At 35.4% G+C, this 21,524-nt stretch overlaps 1 protein-coding gene and 1 non-coding gene across 11 annotated transcripts in view; both read right to left on the minus strand.

Moving 5' to 3' along the window:
* Lrrc4c (leucine rich repeat containing 4C) overlaps window positions 1–21,524 on the minus strand; it is a 1,168,074-nt gene that overhangs the window by 435,682 nt on the left and 710,868 nt on the right. The window lies entirely within an intron of this gene.
* On the minus strand, window positions 18,830–18,961 carry LOC124102122 (small nucleolar RNA SNORA42/SNORA80 family). The gene has a single exon (XR_006854806.1). It is a non-coding gene; the product is annotated as a small nucleolar RNA SNORA42/SNORA80 family (small nucleolar RNA).

Consider the following 21,524-nt stretch of genomic DNA (forward strand, 5'->3'; position numbering starts at 1 on the left):
CTTTGCAGTATATTGATTTCCCTCTCTTATTTAACTGTGAGTGAGTACACGTCAAAGTCAAATGTCAGTCCTACCTACTCTGAACTAAACAGAATGATGCCTAATAAATTAACATGCCACCAACAAAATGCATGGTTTGGTTTATAAGACAAGAAGAACAATTTGGACATATGGTATATGAGTCTTTTCACTAGAAATACAGAAGAAGGCTAAGGATGGATCCTGAAGCTTAAGAAAGTTATCAAACTACTAAAATCTCTGACTTGCCAAGGTTGCAAAGATATTGGGGATGGAAGAAACCAAGATTTAAAGTTAGCAATTGTTATTGAACACCTGCCTTGTGTATATCTTCCAGTGAAGCAAGTTCTCTCAAACTTGTCACAAAACTACTGAAATTCTAGACCTGTTAACTCTTTAGGGAGAACAGTGTTGTACATTTGGGGATGTTTGGGGGCATCCATGACATGTACCCTCTAGGGTGTCAGTAGCACACACTCCTTCTTAGTTTAGACCATCAGAAATGTCTCCTGACATTATCAAATGTATTTTGAGAGTTGCTGATGTGGAATGCTATTATTTTGGTGAGAGCATTTTCCCCCATCTCAGGTAGAATAATAGAGAGCACAGTCTCAGAGGAAGGATGAAGCAGGATGAAAAATTAGAAACACCTGCTGGTTGTCTTGTTTCTTGTTTCCAAAAGCATACATCTCAGAATGAAGAAAGAAATTGTTAGAGAGGAAATAAAGCAGAAAAAAGCAAGGGGAAGACAATATCCAGGGACTGGCTAAAATCATAGGTGAAAGAAACAAGAATAATGAAAGAATAATCTGTAGTGAAAAAGAAATGCCTGTGGGCTAAAGGGAGGGGAGAGATGGGGCAGAGAGTGTCAGGAGGTCTCTGAGTTCCAGTGCTTTGTACTGGCATTTTGTCTCTGTGCCCTAGAGAACCAGCAAGATCCAAGGACACAATGGGTCCAATTTGGCTTAGGCAGGTAGGACTAGGAAATAAATAACTCAAAAAGAGGCATCAGAGAGTCTCAGATTTTTTAAGGTTGTAGAATATGGACATTTCAGCTTCTCCTTCCATACCTGAAAATCAGATGACTGAATATCTTCGTTGTTTTAAGTCAGCTTTTTAGCCACTGCCACTAAAAGATCAGCCAGGACAACTGTAAAGGAAGAAGGTTTTTATAGGGGCTCACGGTTTTAGAGGTCTTACTCCATAGAAGGCTGGCTCCATTTCTTGGTCTCCAGGTGAGGATTAACATCATAGCAGAAGAGCATGGCAGAGGGAAATTGCTCACATGGTGCTCAGAAAGCAGAGAGAGAGGTAGCCACTTGCCAGATACAAATATATACTCCATAGCCAAGCCCCCAATGAACCACTTCCACCAGCCACACCCCAACTAACTCTAGTTACCACCCACTTAATCCCATCAGGGATTAATTCATTGATTAGGCTAAGGGTATGACCCAATCACTTCTCCTCCAAACCTTGCATTGTCTCACTCATGAGCTTTTGGGGGATACCAAAGGTAAACTATAACATTTGTACACTCACCTTGAATCACTCTGACTTTTCATAAAATGTTAGAAAGCAGCTCACCCCAGTATTGTATAGGAAACATAAGAAAGCCCACAATTAAATTTAACATCCAGCAGTTAAGCAGAGTGTCCAGTGAGAAAGTAAGTAATATTTAAAAATTCGTGTATGAACTGAAAGGATGACCATGAGTTGGCTGACTAAGGTTTTATTATCCCTTAGCTCACTTACGTGCTAACTTCCCAGATATGTTTTATTGAGTCCATTTTAAAGAGAAGCACACGGAGTCTCAGTGAGTAGAAATGGTTTCTTCCAGGTCACCAACTTTCATCTAAATAGCAAATGATTATTGTGTTCCTACTACTAAAACAAATTAAATAAAGAGCAGGCCTGAAGAATCACTGAGCAGCCAAACCAGTTAGGTTTCACAAATGACCTTAACTTTGTTTGAATTGCAAACATAAGCAAAACTTATTTTGAGCTATTTCTTCTAAATACAAATCTTTAAGATATACAGAACTTAAGCAACCAAAGAGTCAACTAGCTCATATAACTAGGGACTTTACAATAGGATACACCAAATCAACTAACTGTATAATTATAAAAAAATCAATATTTTCTTTACCTCTGGGTTGATCCTATAAAAGCCTATCTCTTATGTTCCCTTAGTAGAGCCCTGAGACCACTACTGATTATGGCTTCCCGATTCATGAATTGCTGTTTGCTCAAACAAATTCTTAAAAAAATTCAGTGTGCCTCAGTTTACATTTGTAACTCTGTGATATGACAGATGCTTCGCAGATGGGAATACAGAGATGAGTCAACCCAGAAAACAGCCCTGCCCTCATGGAACAATTAAGTAAACACACAGTTGATTGTAGATGACAACTCTCACAAGTGCTATAAACAAGTGCATAGTGCCAGAGTGTGCCAGAATGGTCCATAATGGGAGAATAGAATCAAGTGGGAAAAGACAAAGCAGGTTTTTCTCTATGAAGGGATCAATCGGAGTTTCAGAAGATACTGATCCCCAAATATTGGGTGTATCACAATCACCTGGAGTAATAAGCCTGATTCCCAGAGTTTCTTATGGATAGATCAGGGATGGGGGTCCAAGAACTTGCATTAATAATAATTTCCTGTACAATAAGTTGTTGCTGATACTGCTGTTCTGGGAATCACACTTTGAGAATATCTGAATGTACCAAGCAAAGGAAAAATTGTAGGCAACAGCCCTGTCCAAGAGGAAGTAAGGATACTTTGTGTTATTACCAAGCCACATGGGAAAGTACTCCCCCCACCTCCCCCCCACCCCTTTATAACAGATGTGAAATCAACAGGTAAAAGTTCAATGAATTGCCTTGGCCACTTCTCATAAACGGCAGCGTTGGGACTCACATCCAGGGCTTGGCGCTTCCAGCCAGGCAAGCTCTTTCTCCACAGTGGGTCAGGCCACTCTGCCAACCCCCACCCTGGGATGTACAGACAGCTTTCATGGTTGTGATCCAGTGAAAGGGACACAGCAGTCCTGTTACTGAGAAAAAAAAAAAGTGAGCTGTTCTGCTTGTTGTATCTTGCCTTTGGTTGAGAGAATGCCGACTATTTTAAGCAACGCTTCAGGCCATTCTTCCTCTTCTTTGAGATAGAGGACTTAATCTTACTGAAAACACATTCCTTCTCTCTAGAGTGCCCTTGAACTAATACAGCAGAAACTCTAACTCCAGTGGGGCTTTCTGATGTGCCTTTGAAGAGGGTGAATTTACTAATCAATACAAATTATCATCTTTCAACAGGCAACACGCAAGCACGGCACCGTGTCTGCCAGATTATTATTCAGATCCTGAGCTCTCAGGACTGGAACGACAGAGAGAAAGTGCAGAGAGAGATGCTATGCAAATACATCCAACAAAGAAACAGTGTTTTATGGGGACTAGACATGGGGGTGTTTATATGACTGGGAATGAAATGGACATCTCAAGAGCCACCTAGACTTCAAGAGTTTTAGAGAAAACTATTAAATATCATGCTTTAGGGTACAGACTAATAACTTCTCATAGTCAGGAAAAAAATTTGCTTTGTGTTCTTTTCTACTGCCTGAACACACTTACACTGCCACAGTTTGTATACATAGAAAGACACACAATTATCTGTTTTATGGATGTACACACATAATATAGAAAGACACACAAGTATCAACTATATGGACACATGTACACAGTGAATAAGAGAAAAACACTGAGAAGGATGCTTTCCGTATTGTAATAAGAATTGTGCTATCCAGAGAGTTTATAGTTCTTGCATTCAGGTACAGTGTAACTCTGGCTGAAACAATTACTTATTCTAAAATTCGGTTTTCCCATGTGCAAAATGAGGTAGTTGGATATGATATTTAAAGACTTTTCTGGACAGACATTTCCTTTATACAGACACTAAAAAATTGCATAGGGATGTATTTTCATCTTTAAAAAGTTTCCCCCCTGCATAATAAGATTGAAAACTCTTTTCTACACATTTTTAAAAACCCAGGCCATTTTAATTAACATGAAAATCTCACAGTATCCTTTACATTTATTTAAAATTTAAAAATAATTTAAGTGTGACTAAAATGAACCAAATATAATTTTAGAAGAACATTCTATTTTAAAATATACAGAATATATATATATATATATATATATATATATATATATATATATATTCCAATTACATAATATCACTAACAATGTGGAGCATGGTATTTGCTGAAGCTTTGGGAGCTCAAATACTATCTAGGTCGTTTTCAACGTCATCATCTTAGTTTTTTTCCAAAACTATTGCTAGCTCCTTTCTCCTTGCAACATCTATAGTAGAATATATATATTTTTCATTATGTTATCTCTTTAATGGCTTGATAGATATAAAGTTAATATTTACAGACTCTTTCCTATGTGCCCAATCCTGCATTCTCTTGATTCAATAGGTACATCATCTTACATAATTCTTACTACTTCCCTAAGAGGGAGGTAAAACAATTATTCTCATCTTATAGATAAGGAAACAAGAGCTCAGAGATACTAAGAACCTTACTAAAGGGAATATCTAATATTTAGAAAGCTTTGATTTAATTCTAGTTTATTTTTTTAGGAATCCTGTGCCAATCTTTCTCCATGATACAATTGTGGTTTTTGGTATTTGAGCCAGTTGATACTATAAAAACTTTTTATAGGTTTAATCTAATTTAATTCATAAAATAAGGGCTGGAAAGTATGATCCCATGATTTTAAGGTAAAGAGAGGTTAAGTAACAACTGAAATAATACACCCAGTTTTAAACCAAACAAAAAAAATGCACGAAGGTTGTCTCAACGATGACCAAGTCTCTTAACTCAGGATGGCCATAGTGTCTCCAATCATAATAAATTCTGGATAATTTTTAAAATAACATACAGTTTTGTTATTATTTGCAGTATGATGTTTTAAGGGACATTTTAGGAAATAAACAAAGACAAATGTTCATTATACTTGAACTGACTAGGAAATAGTTTAAATAAGCACACCTATGATATTCAATATATACATATACAAATAAAAAGGATTGTAATAAATTCAAGTTTATGTTTTATTTAACCATTCTTTTACAAAGTGAGTTTTAATGAATGCATAGTTTTTTTCTCTCAAATGGATTTATAAGAATGTATTCATTTCCATTTAATTAGCTATACATCATTTGTTTTCAATTTTCCCTATGATAATAGTGATGAATTGAACTCTGAGATACAAATAAACTGTATAATACTTGGGAAGAAGAGAGGCATGTATTTATAAAGCCAAATGAAAGGTAAAGTGTTGCAAATTCAAAAACTTTAAGCGTTATCTGAGAAAGGTACCAGTTGATTATGATAAATAAGAATTGGGGTGGTAGGGACTTTTCCAGATGCTAGAGATTGACTTAATATAATATGAAAATGTTATAAAACAACACACAGAAGAGACAGACTGTCATAATAATGGCACCATAGGAGGGAATTGAAAATCCACCAGACAAGCCCACTTTTCAGAAACATGTCAGTACTCTTCATAGGAATCCAACAAAGAACTGGGCACCAAAGTATGTTGCTCCACGTCCTCCTCTGCCTGATGCCTCCTCTGCCTAATGCCTCCCACCCTGCTTCCTCCCTACTTTAATTAGGTTTATTGCTGCTGTGACTAGAAGATCTGACCACAACTGTAAAGGAGGAAAAGTTTATTTGAGGGCTCATGGTTTCCGAGGTCTTAGTCCACAGAAGGCCAGCTCTATTCCTCCAGTCTCCATGTGAGGCAGAACATCATGGCAGAAGAGTGTGGCAGAGGGAAACAGCTCACATTGTGATCAGAGGGCAGAGAGAGAAGTATCCACTTGCCAGTTAACAAATTTTTAACCCAAAGCCATGTTTCCAGTGCCCACCTCCTCCAGCCACACCCTACCACTTCAATTACTACTCAGTTAACCCCTATCAGGGGATTAAACTTGGATTAAGACTATCACAAAACAATATTCTCTTCTGCACCTTCCTGCATTGTATCACATGTGAGCTTTTGGGGGACATCACCTTCTCCTTCTCTCTCTTCTTCCAATTCTTTCCTTAACCACAGAAACATTCTTTTGTGCATGATCTCAGTGGTATTTTAGTAATAAAAGAGGCCAATATATTTTGAAGTATTAAGATATCAGGTTGTTTCCTCTTTCTCTTATTTTCCCTTTTATTTCCACCAATTCAAACAGCTGCTTTGTGTTCCACTGACTCCCAGGAGTACATAGCAACAAGAAGAAATAGACTGTGTGCATTTCTGACTGTTGTTTTCTAAAAATCCAAGATCTTAGAAGAATATTAAAACCCTGCTAGAGAGGTACAGGGGGAGAAAAGAGTGGTTCTTGCTCTTGGAAAAGGGAGTGTGTGAAGAAGTTGGGGGAGGAGAATACGGCTGTGGGGAGGTACTGGAACAGCTAAGATCATAGGGAGATAGCAGGATGGTTGTGGAGTGCATCAGACTTGTGGCAGAAGAGATTTGTCCTTAGTAAATATCCTGCATTTGGCAGTACACCAGCTGTCCACAGACCTGAAAGGACCTTGGATATGGGGGAAAGGCAAGTCTCATGTATAGATAGAAAGACAACAAAATCTGCCTGGAGACCAGCAATATCTTGGCTTGACTCAGGCCCCATAACCATGTCACAATCATAAGAGGCAGCCCTAAAAATGTGGAAGGGCTTCCTACTATTCCAGCGTAATGGAAACTCAAAATTGGCTTGTTCATTAAATAATCATGGAAATCTGGTAGTGTCTGTTCCATATTTACAAAAGTAAAAATACAAATGTGATATTGCTTACTGAACTTGGGGATTAAGATTCATACTGCTAGGTGTATTCATAGAAAAATCACCAGCTTCAGATTATGTTTGTCTTTATACTTACATCTAGGCAAGTGTTATGATTGGACTCAGGATTTTAAGAGGAAATATTCTTTGGTAATAGAAATTTTTGTTTATTTTGTTTGATATTTTTATATTCTTGACCTTGTTGATAATCTAGCATGATCTGCTCCACGGATCAAAAAAAATAATTTTTAGACAAAAGGCGAATAAATTGGTTAGTTTATGATCAGCATGGTACTGTTGTGGCACATGGATTCCCATCCAGGTAGAACCAGGATATAAATCCCTTGTGTGATTTTTTCTATTCATATTCCCAAACACCTAAGATCCACATCCTGGGAGGTTTGTCTAAACCTTCTTCATAGTTTCATAGTCTTTATTGTCTCGACATTAACCTACTCTGAGTATTCACTACACCAATTTTATGAGTGTGTTACAATTATACAAAGTAGTGTGATACAATTCATTTTGCTATATATATATATATATATATATATATATATATATATATCTGTATATGCACATAATTTCATGAATCTTATTCCTCATTACCTCCTCTTTCCCTCCTCCATTCCTTTCCTTGATCATCTTATTCTACTCTGATCTCCCCGCTATTATTATTATTATTTTAGTTTATGTCTTACAATTGTATATGTACATGTGTGTATACACATATACACACACATATATATGTATATATTTTATATATGTAGTATCTTCATGCATGGACATAGCATAATTTGCTACATTTTTGTATGTAGTACTTCCGCATGTCCTCCACTACTCCCTGTCTCTCAATTCCCTTCCTCTACTCTCTTGGTCTCCCTTCTAATTTCATGAACACCTTTTAAAAACTTCATTTTTTCCTCTCTTTCTAGCTTCCACATATGAGAGGAAACATTCAATTTTTGACTTTAATTCTTGCTTATTCACTTAAGCATGGATTCTCCAGTTCTATCCATCATGAGCAAATGATAGTATTTCTTTCTACTTTATGGATGAGTAAAATGTCATTGTGCATATATGCCACAGTTTACTTATCCTTTCATCCTTTGATGGGCGTCTGGATTGACTCCATAAATTGGTTATTTTGAACTGCAGTGCTAGAAACATTGGTGTGCAAGTATGACTATAATATGCTGGTTTTAGTTCTTTTGGAATAAGACCAAGAATATACCACAATTTTTAAGTCAGAGGTATTAACTTTCATAGAATACAATCGTACATATGCAACAGTGATTTGAGGAATGTCCAACAGGAAGGATGAACGTCACTTCCATAGATTTAGTTTCTCAAGCTTTTTTCATTAAAGGAACAGGGTAGAATAAGAACAGGAGGAAGGTCAATTTTTACTGGGGCTTCAGAAGAGTTGATTTGGCAAATTCAACCACTATGGCTCTTGCCCTGGTTGATGAGACTGGTCCATGTTGACCTAGCCAGTTCATCATAGTAAGTTTCCCCATAATATGGTAAGGAAAAGAGATTTTTGGTCAATGCATGTCTAGTAACATGAGCTAATTTAAGCCCCAATGTGTGTCTGCTTTCTCTGAAAAGTTTTTAGTGCCATAATGCCTATGAGCATGCACAAAGTCAGGATGACTACTCTAAGGCTTCATCAACTAATGTTTGAAAGCATTTTTAATTTGCTTGATTGCATGGTTCAGAGTGCAGTCCAATATCATTTGTCAATCATAGGTGCTTTTTCAACATTTCCCTGTGAAGTAGCAGAGCAACTATTCCTTAGAGAAAAGAGGCCATACAAGACATTTGAAAGTCTGGTTATTTTTAATGATGTTGAGTGGATATTTCTTGATGAAACTAAAAAAAAAAATCACTTTTCTTCTCTTCCCATGAGCTAGGAAAGGGAAAAAAAAAGGCACCTTTGCTTTTCTAGCCATCTTCCATTCAATCACATTAGGGTTTATAACAAAGAAAAAAAAGACCCTAAAAACTAAAAATTATTCTGTAACCATAAAAATGGCAGATTTTAAGTAACGTGTTTTTATTATAACGATTCTAGCTTTGGGGAAAAAGAAATATCCTATTTTGAGTAGACATGTCAAAAACCAGTCTGTTGTATATGCTTGGGCAAAGGACGTAGGATGATACTTGGCACATCAGAAGGTGTGAGCTGATAATGCCAGGTGAGAAAGGTCATACCATAATAAGCTGTCCATTATCAGAAAGGCCACTTGGGATGGTCTATACTGCCTTCATTGTGATTCAAATCCATCATCTCTGACAACACATCTTATGAAGCTTATCCTTAATAATCCCACATCCAAAGATTCTTGTTTCCTTTAATTTGTTATAGAATTGGCACCTTTATTTTATATTTACATATTTTTTTTAATTATAAGCCAGATTCTTCTTATAAAATGGTATATATGTGTTTTTCCTATTGGTTACATATTTTCTCAAAGTTCTATTTTTTATTGATTCTTTTAAGTTATATATAACATTAGGATTCATTCTCACATAATCGTAAGAGCATGGAATATAATTTGCTCTAATTCATTCCCCAGTAATTCCCCTTCCCCTCCCTTAATCCTTCCCCAGTTCCTTTCCTTTTATTCTTCTGATCTTTCTGCTGATTTACTTAGTTTTTTTTTCTTTTTAATTAGAGCCTTGTGGATATACATAATGGTGAGATTCACTTTAGTATATTCACATATTTACATGGGAAAGTTAGGTTACATTCATTCCTTTGTTCTTCCCTTTATCTCATCCCTCATTCCTCCTTTTCAACCCCCTTCCTTTACTCTGATGATCTTCTATTTTGATGGAATCTCATATCCCTTTTCTTTTTTCTTTTTTCCTCTTTGTTTTTGGACTAGCTTCCTAATATCAGAGAAAACATTCACTCTTTGGCTTTCCGAGTCTTGCTTATTTCACTTAGTGTGATAGTCTCCAGTTCCATCCATTTGCCAGCAATGGCTGAGTAATACTCCATTGTGTGTATATAACACATTTTCATTTTCCATTCTTCTGCTGACAGGAACCTCAGTTGATTCCATAGCTTGGCTATGATGAATTGTGCTGCTATAAACATTTGATGTGGCTATCTTAGTATGCTTATTTTAAACCTTTTGCATATATACCAAAGAGTGAGATAGCTAGGTCATGTGGTGGTTCCATTCTTAGTGTTTGGAGAAATGTCCATACTCTCAAAGGTCTATTTTGGCTTTGAATAGGGAAGTTGTTAAAGTGGAGGTGCCAGTGTGAAGAAAAAATGAAAGCAGTACAATGGCCACAGGATCATTCCTCTGCAATCCATTTTTGCTCTGGACTTGTGGGCTGCATGTGGGGGAGGGATTGATGGGAAAATGAAAACATGGGGTGGTTCTTTGACCCTCAGCAAGTTAAAGCAGATCATACTGGGGAAATAATGGAATGAAGATGGAGTTGTATTTGCTCCAGGCTTTTGAACAAAATCCAAACCCCTCAATCATGTATGAGTGGGCTTCTGCCTATACTGTTGACCTTGTCTACAATTTCTCCTTTACTTTATTTTAATGACAGTATTGATTTTTTTTCTCTGTATCTTGAACCTTCAGGGCTACAGATACTTGCCTGTAAATCATTCCTTTCCCCACCCACACACCTTGACTTCCATGGTTCAAGTTTCAGCACACATATCCCTAAAGAAGCCTTCCTCAGAAATTGGTTTCTTTTCTTTTGCCTTGTTACAAAGTACCCTGTCTTACTCAGTTCACCATGTCTGCCTCTCAGAAATTACTTCTTGCTATTTATTTAAGTTGTTTCTTGTTTGTTCTCCACTAGAATAATACTGAGTAAGGAGAGATACATGTTGTTGTTGTTGTTTTTAACAGAGCTGTAATGTTGATATCTACAGTGAAAACTGGAATATAATAAGAATCCAATAAATATTTCTTGGGACAAATGATGAATAAATAAATGAAAGGATATGGATAGAAGTGCTGTATATATCAGAGTAGAAGAGAATATTCGGATTTTAAGCAGAAATATGACTAAAAGAAGAACTTTTGCTTAGTGTGTCTAACATGCCTTTTGGGGAACAAGGGCAGCATTGGTAGGTGGTCAAGTGATATATAGGTCCAACAAAGAAGTGACCAAGAAATTTCAGCTCCTAGGATTTTATAGAGGTTTAGAGTAGAAGAAAAGCAAAAGTGGTTAGACCAGTATGTTCTCAATGAGTACCAGATGCTCAATAACTGGTCTGCATAAGCCCAATATCTGCATGTATTGTGCTAGGAAGAACAAAATCATCCTAAAATAAACGTGAAGTTTGAGGTTTACTTTGGAATTTGGGCTCAATTCAGAGACTACAGCCATCCAAGTCCACTGATATTGATACTTTCTCTTAGCTACATAATATGTTCCAGGGACTTTGCTAAATCATTTAGAGCCACTGTCTTATTTGATCCCCACAATACTTCCATGTATAGATATTTTTGCATCCTTTAGCAAGGGTTAACTGAGGTATACAGAGATTATTTATGTCAGCTGTGCAAGGTATCACAGGAAATTGTAGTATATACCTTGAATTCAAAACCAGGGCTGCCTCCTTCCAAGCCCACACTCAGAACTATTTACTTACTGTTTCTCAGGAGGACACTGCTGACATTTTGCCAAGCAATTATTTGTCCAGCAGGGTTATCTCTCACATGACATCTCTGGCTGTCTGCACTCAATGCTCTGGACACCTCCACTAATTCTGCTCTATTTCTCTTGAGAGCCATTGTGTTGTTAAGTCTAATAGGACCCATGGAAAACTGGTTGCACTATAAGGCCTAATCTATATTATTTTTTCCCCATAGCCACCACTAGAATGTCCCCATAAATAAATAAGAAATTTGAGATAATTAATAATAACACCTTCTTTTTGTTCATTCAATGCATGTACTTTCATGTTAGATTCCATCATATATTCAGGAACATTTCAACATAAGCTCGTGTGTATATACATATTTGTGTGTATGTGCATGTGTGTGTGAGAGAGAGCATAACATGGAAAATCATATGCAAGGTCATAGAAATATCAAGATAAAAATTATTCAGTGCATGACTTAGACATGCAAGTTTGATTTTTACTAATCTGACCTGTAGAGGACTATTAAGTAGACCCCAATATTAGTATCAGTTCTCTTACAATGTAGCTTCTCAAGTTTTAGAGATAAATCTTTCAAAAATTATGCTTTCCTAATGATAAGCCTACAGCAAAATATGCAATGGTGTCCAAGTAATTAAATCCTTCCTTCTTTCCCTTTCATGGTCTCTAGGTCCCCATCAATCTAGACTTCATCTAAAGTACTAGCTTTATTCTTCTCACCAAGTGGCATTAATTCTTATCAATCTAGTCTCTTTATTATTCTCTGATATATTTTACCTTCTCACCTTTTTTCCATTTACTTTTTTAAAATAGTTTTTCAGCTGAGAACAGCCCTTTTAATACTCAGCTTATCCAAATAGTATCAGTTCTTCAGTAGCCAAATATGCCCTTCTTTATGGGTACAAAGCCATTTCTATTTCCTTTCTAAAGGACCAAAGGCCATTTTATCCCTATCAGTAATTCTCCCATCTGGGTGATCATTAGACTTATACATGCATATTTCTGAATGTGTTATTACTATGTCTGTAAGTTCTGAGGCTCTGATTCAATTGGTCTGGAGTACGGCCCATAAATCTGTATTAGTAGGAAAAAAATGTCCAGGTGATTACTAATGATCTACTAGGTTCAGAAATCACTCAACTGGCACATCTAATTATTTAGCTTTAATGGCCTCATTTTCATCTTATCATCATTATCATCATCATCATTTGGTAATTTCATATATCTCCAAAATTTCTTAATGGGTGGATCCAGGTCTAATCCATCAAGGTCTTAATAAACAGAAGTGTTATGAGTATGCTTGATTTACTTGATATGATTCTATTTGATCTTGATTTTTATGATAAAAATACATATATTAGAGCATATTTTATTTTAATAATGAACAAAGTTCCATTTTATTTCTCTGAGAATGATTCTACATTGGCATATAAAATTGTACAGCTAGCATAACACTCAAAAAAAGAAGAGCTACTAAGTAAACTAACTTTTGGTAACTTTTAAAAGAGCTTTGTTCTTGTATCCTGCTGGTCTCACAAAATATTTTAACAGGTACAAATATTGTGGGTTCCTTCTTGAGAAACTCATTTGAAATCCCAGTTGGAGATGGTGTATTCTTTATAGCTTTGATACAGGTGAAAATCCACGTGTGCAAATTGTGTTCATGAGAAAGGAACCAAAGTGAAAATGAGTGCTAGTCTCCCAAAGGTTGGATATTTTTAGCCAAATAATAAATACACTGATTGTAACCATGGGAGTTGTTTTTCCCCCCCAAAAAAGTCTTAAATTATCACATAAGATAGAAAAAAAAAATGAAAAAGGGGTAAGAAAATTAAAAAGTGGAAGAGAAATGGGGATGAAAATATCAATTCCTCAGGAAGTGGTGTATTGGAAGGAAGTACAAGGAGAAAACAAAAAAAAGACATCATTAAGGATGTTGATGGGCAGTGTCCATCCACATGAGGACTAGATCTTAAAACAAGTCTAGTTTATTCCAGCTGGGAGTAGTAGTTAAGCAAACTAACAGACACAGTGTTGCATTTTCATAGAACCCTGTGAGTAAAGTGTTTTCCACTAAATTTTACTGGCTACATCATATATATCCTTCTGATCATGATTGTTGATATTATTCTGGACATGGGTCCCCAGAAGTCCTGAATCTGCCTTTGTCTGACATCCCATCCACTTCCCATGAAAAGGTAGGCACACAAAAATCAAAGATAAAGGGATTCTTCATAGGAACATGAAAAAAGGTGATTAGAATATAACCTTATCATCAAGAGATCTTGAACTTGAAACCCTAAAGTAACTCTTTTATTTTTTTAAAGAGAGAGATAATTTTTCAATATTTATTTATTTAGTTAGTTAGTTACTTTTCTGCGGACACAACATCTTTGTTTGTATGTGGTGCTGAGGATCTAACCGGGGCCACACACATGCCAGGCGAGCGTGCTACCGCTTGAGCCACATCCCCAGCCCCTAAAGTAATTCTTAATAAAGGATATTACATGTTGGTCCAAGGCAAGGGAAGAGAAGGGAGAGGGCGTGAGTCTGAGGACAATTACTAGCAATGCAGATGCAGTCATTTGAACGTCAAATATGCCATCTTGGTGACACCAAGCCACCGAGGCCTAATTATTCCTTCAAAAACTACATCAGCAATGGGTTTTGATAATCACCAAAGGAATCTCATGTGAAGATTGATGTGTGAGCTGAAGTGGGTTGCTGAGCACTTGCCAAAGGAGACAAGGAAAGAGCCACTTTCTGCCAAGACTGGCTTCCTGTGCTTCAGTCCCATCATATGACTGCTTTGGCTCCTGTCCTAATATTCAAGTGAGCTTAATTCCCAGCAATACCACATGTAAGGTGTGCAGATGCAAACTTGGAAAGCTAATATAGAAAATTCAATACAGATCTTAGCAGAGTTTATGGAAAACGCAAAGCTCGTGTACAGAGCAGACGGTGGCTAAATGTCAATGCAGACTTGTGAGCGGATATGGATTGTGTACAGAGATTCGGGGCAACCTCAATTCTCTAGAATGTGATGAAAAACTTAGAATAAGACAAAGACCCGTGTTGAGTTGCTTCACTTTACCACACAGAGGAGAACCAAAATCCCTCACTAAAAAACAATTCATTTATAACCCAGTCACATTTCAATCAAATGATTATTAGATTCTCAAGCCACAACAGGTCGAAGCAAACCGGAAGTTAAGTGGAAATTGGAGCTTTTATATGTTACTTGCCACTAAATTTTATTAGCTACTATATATATATAGTAGCTAATAAAATTATATATATATATATATATATATATATATATATATATATATATATATATCCTTCTGATCATGTTTGTTGATATTCATGACCTGGGCCCCAAAAAGTCCAGAAGAAGACACAAAAATTAAAGATAACAAATAATTACATCAATATTCAAAAAGTTTGGTCCAATAATTCAAAATATAAGCAGCCTGTATATATTTGCTGAGAATACTAAAAAATCTTTGAATCCTCTCTGTTTTGTCCATGGATATTACAAAATAAAAAATATATCATATTTTACAACTTGATCACACACAGAAACACATATAGATAGAAAATGAGGGGAAATATATATCCAAATTTAAATATCCAGCCTGAAATTAAAATTGCAATATTAGGGAATAAATCTAAATATCTACAAAAAGAATTTTTGGAAAGATGAATAGTATCTAAAACGTTGTTTTCTAAGAAAGTTTTCTCTAAGAAAGTTTTCAGTATAATAGCTTCCCCAAAGCACCATAAATTTCTCCTATCATCTTCTCTTCTCTGGGACACATAGAGTACCTCCCTCACTGTTCTCCTCTAATATAGCTTTAAATCATATTGTGATATTTTGAGCAGTTATGATGCATTGAGTACAATAGCATATCACATGAATTTCTCCTACATTTAAGAAGATGTACATAGGAATCAATATAGTTCACAATTTACACATGAAGAAATCCCTTCATTTCTTCACTGAGAACTCATTTCACATAATTTTAATAGTGGAAAGAGTAGGTGACTTGTAGTAAAGTCCGATTTGAGTTTATGTTCTATTCACTCTTTTGATAATCTTAATGAATTGCTTATAAAATGGAACTTAAAAATAATAACAACTCATAACCTGATAATAAAAGAAAAGTATTTTGTATCTTAAAATGAACAATATGAAGCTGTTATATGTTTTAACAAATATTCAACTTGAGAAAGAATCTTAGATGAGAGAGTATGATCAAGAAAGATGAGAGAAGAAGGAACAAAGAAAAGATGGAAAGAGGTGGAATGAGGGAAGAAAAGCAAATAAAGATAAAAGAAGAAAAGGAAAAAGAGACTAAGCTATTTCCTCACTTGAATGTGTATAATCATATTTTCCTGAATTATTTCTATGTGCCATCTCTTGCAGGAAGGCATTTGCTCACAGATCCTGACCCTTGCTACTCTTTGCTCATAGAGTTTCCAGACAATACTCAATGTTCAGGAAAACTAAAAGAAACTGGAGTAAAGAGGAAAGGGAGATAGGAAAACTACAATTGCTGAGTGTCAAGAGCAATGTGTGTGTGTGTGTGTGTGTGTGTGTGTGTGTGTGTGTGGCAATTGAGGTGGATTTAGACACAGGGAGGCTCCTCGTCCCCTGGAAGAGCAGCACTGCAAAAAGAGGTAAGTCAAAGAGATTTTTTAAGGAAGAAATGAGCTTTCAAATTAGATCAGTTAAATGTGCTTTGGGAAGCAAAGGTAAATATAAGCATTTTACTGTTTACTGCAGGATTATGATTTAATCTTATGTCATATTCAATGTGAGAATGTGAATATAAGTCAGAGTGACAAGAGGAAGATGGCAGAACAGGAGTCTGAGACCGTGAAAAGAGGAATAAATGATGGCAGCTTCATACTGCCCAATTTCAAGCAGATGGCAAAGCTATGGTAATCAAAAGATTATGGCACAGACATAAAGATAGATATGTAGCCAAGGTGTAGAATAGAGAGTCAAGAATAAATCCAGAGTGCCTATACAGCTTAATGATCTTTAATATGGGTACTCTGACTCCAGAGTGAGGAAAGGATTATCTCTTTAACAGAGGGTTTTAGAAATACTGTATATCCACGTGGGACAGAATGGATTTTATTATATCCTATAATATGCAGCAGAATTAACTCAAAACTGATAATAGATTTGAAGATAAATCCCGAGTCCATAAAACTTTTAGAAGAAAACAAAAGGGAGAGAGCTTCATAACATTGAACTTGACAAATTATATTTTAGGTACAACACCAGAAGCACAGCCAAAATATAAAGCAAAGATAGCAAAATGAAACTACATCAATCTAAAAAGTTTTTGCACAGCAATGTAAATATCAAGAGGGAAAAGACGACCCGCAGGATGGAAGAGAATATTTGCAATCATGCATCTATAAGTGGGTAATATCCAAAATCTATTAGTAACTCAAATAATTCAATAGTAAGGAGTCAAATAACCCAATGAAAAAATTGGCAAAGAATTTTAATAGGCATTTCTCAAAAGGAGAAGTACAAATTGTAACAAGTATACAAAAAGTGTACAACATCACTAATCATATAGGGAATCATACAAATCACAAGTAAAATCTTACCTCATTTGTGTTAGAATGACCCTGATAAACAACAGGAGAAAATAACAGAACATACCAAGCATTGGCAAGAATATAGAAAAACTTGAACCTTTCGACACTTTGTTTCATAAAGCAACTATGGAATATAATCCAGAATTTCTTTAGAATACTAAAATAGAATCACAGTGTGATTCAGTAATCTTATTTCTGAGTATTTTTCAAAATATTTAAAATCAGAATCTAAAGAGATATTTCCACCCCCATATTAATTGCAACATTATCACAACATCTAGGAGAAGGAAACAAACCAATTGTCCATTACTGCATGAATGGATAAAAACAATATGGTATATGCTTGCAGTGGAACAGTATTCCTCTTTGAAAAGGAAGAAAATATTGTCATATGCTACAAAATAATTGAATCTTGAGGACATTACGCTAATAGAAATAATACAGTCAGAAAAGGACATTCCATATGAATCCACTTAGACAAGGTATCTGAAGTTATCAAACCGACAGGATTTTCTAATCACAGAAAGTAGAATGATTGTCCTGAGGAGCTAGGGATAAGGGGAAAATGAGAAGACTTTTAATAGACTGAGTTTCAGTCATGCAATATGAAAAAGTTGTAGGGATCTGCTGTAGTAAACAATACTGTACTGTACACATCAACAACACACACATTTGTTGAATACAACTTAAAAAGAGCAATTATTAAAATATCTACTTGTAAACAAAGTTTAATATGTGCACAGTAAAAAATGTTGTGAATATAAGATAGTAAAACATTGTAGTTTTTCAGTATCAGTGGTCTGGATACACATACAAATCTACGAGTGTGCATATGTACACATACATACAAAACATATATTTTTAGCCTTTTGATTATTTTGCTATATTTTTTTCTGGATATGTTGCAATCTTTTATTAAATTTGAGATCTAGAATAAACATAATAGTTTATAGTGTATGCTGAGTGCAGAGCAATTTCTGGCTATATATTTCTCTAAACTATCCATAAGTCAGTGGTATATGTTCATGTTAAGCTTTTAGTATAGTTCCAGCACACAGTATTCCACCAAATTGAACTCCATTCCCAATCCCTTTACAAAAGAGAATTTTTAAATATTGATACTGATCATTAGTTTTATAAATATCAGGCTAGAAATTTTCCTCCATTTCTCTATTTCAAGCAATTTGGGTCATCTTGCTATTATCCACCTTCATATTTACAAATGACCTTAATCTTTATTTGATTTAAATAAACCCCAACAAACATTAGTCTTCTTTTCTCAGTGGAATGAAATGTTTTCACAACATTAAGTAAATCTACCAAGTTAGAAAGCTGAGGGCATTTTAATTTCTATGACTGACAGAGCCTGTTAAAATTGGTTGTAATTGGTACTTTTCAAAAATTACATTAAAGTTTGCAAGTAATCACTAGCTCTACAAGATAACACACATTCTGTATAAATTCAGAAATTTAAAGAGATCTGTTCTATTTGGTTTTAGGGACACTTTGGATATTAGGGATATTTTGGGTTGTCAATGAAAGTTGCTTAACATAGATGTAGCATCAGATACTAAACAGCTGAAGAAAATGCATTATAATAATCTAAACATGGAGTTTAATTCTGTTTTTAATACAAATTAAAATACTTGTGTAAGCTTTCTTTCTTTTTATCTTCCTCACTATGCAACCTGTTTCAATGTCAGCAGCCTATGACCACAGAGGCCGGATAATGGCTCAAACTCAGTTTGCTCTGGCATGGGACTCCATGAAAGACCCAGGAGGACAGGCCTACTATAAATCCAAACTTGCTCCCAGTGCAACCTTGAAATATGCATGAACTTTTCTAGGAATGAAACCAACATATAAATCAAAGAAAGTCTATATTCTGTTCTGTTCAGATCTTTCCAAGATTTGGTCATTATTTCCAAAAAATATACACCAGATGTAATTCATTCAGGATTTTTAATCCACTAAGACTATGGAATTGAATTTGCATTTTTTTTTTTAATTATCACAACTCTATTTGTTGGTGGAGGCATCTGCATGGTATATTATGTTTTATACTGTGGAAGAGTTGAACCATTTACATATCAGTTACAAATTTTAAAAATTACTTTCCTCTTATTATAGTTAGATACCTATTTATTTCTAATTATAAATAGTATATATATGAGGTAGATAACACTAATTACACATTTCATTAAAAGATAGAAAAGGAAGGGTTTTATAAAACACTTGCTATATAAAGCAGGTATTAGATCTCAAGGCCCTAGAGCCCTACTGAACCACTGTTCCACAGCTATCCTGAGAGGTGGAATTTGCACAGATTTATTCTGGTGTCCTAATCAAGGAACTTACCAATTCAACATTGCTCCTGACTCTGGTGTAAGTTATTGCACATATTGAATTAAATGGGTCTGGACGATATTTCTGAGAATATTTCCCTAACTCAAATCACAGTTTTATAATTGCATTCTTTCTTGATATCTCAAAACCTTTCCTGTGGGTCCTGTTTTGTTTCATCTATTTTTATATTCACCTTTCTCAACATCAGATGGTTAGTAATATGGAGAAATAATTTCTTAAATTATGTGATCTATGTACCAAGAAATTATTTCTGAATTCTTCTGAATTCTATATTCTTGGGATGATTGTACATAAGATCATGTTTAACTACAACAGACTGTTAGCAGCTCTTGTAGATAAATGAGCATCATTAATCATTTTAGAATATTCATGTATAGTCATGAGGGTTCAAATTTGAAAGATCTATGTTAGGGTCATTCTTTATCTTGAGAAATCTAGTTATATAAGTAAAGAAATTAACTTGTAGAGGAATCAGAAGACTTTTTGCAATAAGGAGTTTGACTAGATGTTTGATGTCCAACTGGAGACAGCTTCAGAATTCCCATCTCTCCCTCTTTCCTTCTTGCTCCATCGCTGAACAAATCAGTAAAAAATTCTATAAATTGTCCTGTTTGGTACCAGCAAGAAGTTCCTATCATATATACTGGATGTGAGTGTCCACCCAACATGAATGTCCATTTGGAACCTCAACACGTGAACATATTTGGAAATAAGGCCTTTGAAGATGTAATTACTTAAATTAAAATGAGGCCATGCTACATTAAGGTGCTCCTTTTATCCAATATGATTGGAGTCTTTATCAGAGGAGAAGATGCATAGGAACAGGGAAGAAGGTCCTATGCTGACAGAGGCAGCAGCAGCAGAAAGGCAGCTTCTACCCAAGCAAAGACAAGGATCAAAGGAACTAGTAGAGAGGAACAGAGAAGTGCTTCTCTCAGGCCTTTACAAGGAACCAACTCCACTGGCACCATGATTTCCCTCTTCTGAACCCTAGAATAATGACAGAAGAAGTTTCTGTGTTTTAAAGTCATGTAATTTGTGCTAACTTTTAAGAACTCTAAAGATACTAGTGTGCCATAAAACCCTGGCTGGTTCCTGGGAACCCTCACCCTAGCCCTATATGCAATACAATTCAAGCCTTGATTGTTCTTTCAAGCCAGTTATGGACTGGCTTAAGATATTGTGTAATTACCCCAAGAAAAATCTCATTATATGAATAATAGATTTCTTCCTGCTGTCTCAGTGTGTGTGTGGCACATCATCCTTAGTACCTGAACCACTTTTTGGTTGTATACTTTTTATATCTTCTAAGTCAGATGTGTCACGGTATGACTCCCTGGGTTTTAGAAAACTAGGTACCATTTTGGGATATCTATTTTTCACCTATACATGGGAGAATTGAAACATTATTAGGGTCCTGACTGTTATAACTCCCAATTCCCAGATCCACGATCACTATCTCCATTAGATCATTGCACTACTCCCAATTAACTGAATGGATTCTCATTTTGCTTGTCAACTGAATATCTTAGAAAGCTATTCTTAGTAGCTGGTATATATCTAAACATCTATGAAAATTGTGCATATCACTAGAAGTTTTTTTACTCACCTTTTGGCTATTCTTTTCTTCTGATTTAATTTATATTCCCCAAAATCCAGTAAGTGGATTTTATTTTCCCTACTGTTTTCTTCTTAATGTGGATGACCTAATATCTCACTTGGACCCTCTGACTAATACTATTATTATTATTTTCTTCCAAGTTACTATGTAGAAATGTGCATTTTTTAGGATAGATAATCCCCCCCTTCTTTCATAGTTCAGTAATTCCTTATCTCATCTTGGCTTCCTTAAACACATTTTCTCCATTTTGTGGGACAAAGCACTGGAGGATGCACAGAAAGAGTCAGAATGACTTTATTCAACTCTTCAGGCAGTGCTTTTTGTTTTTATTCATTACAAGTGGTTTACATTTTATTTAAAAATCACACCAACACATGAAAAAGT

Source organism: Marmota monax, unplaced genomic scaffold (assembly GCF_021218885.2).
Source record: "Marmota monax isolate L192 unplaced genomic scaffold, Marmota_monax_Labrador192_F-V1.1 WCK01_AAM20220418_F8-fsc00047, whole genome shotgun sequence".
Classification (NCBI taxonomy): Eukaryota; Metazoa; Chordata; class Mammalia; order Rodentia; family Sciuridae; genus Marmota; species Marmota monax.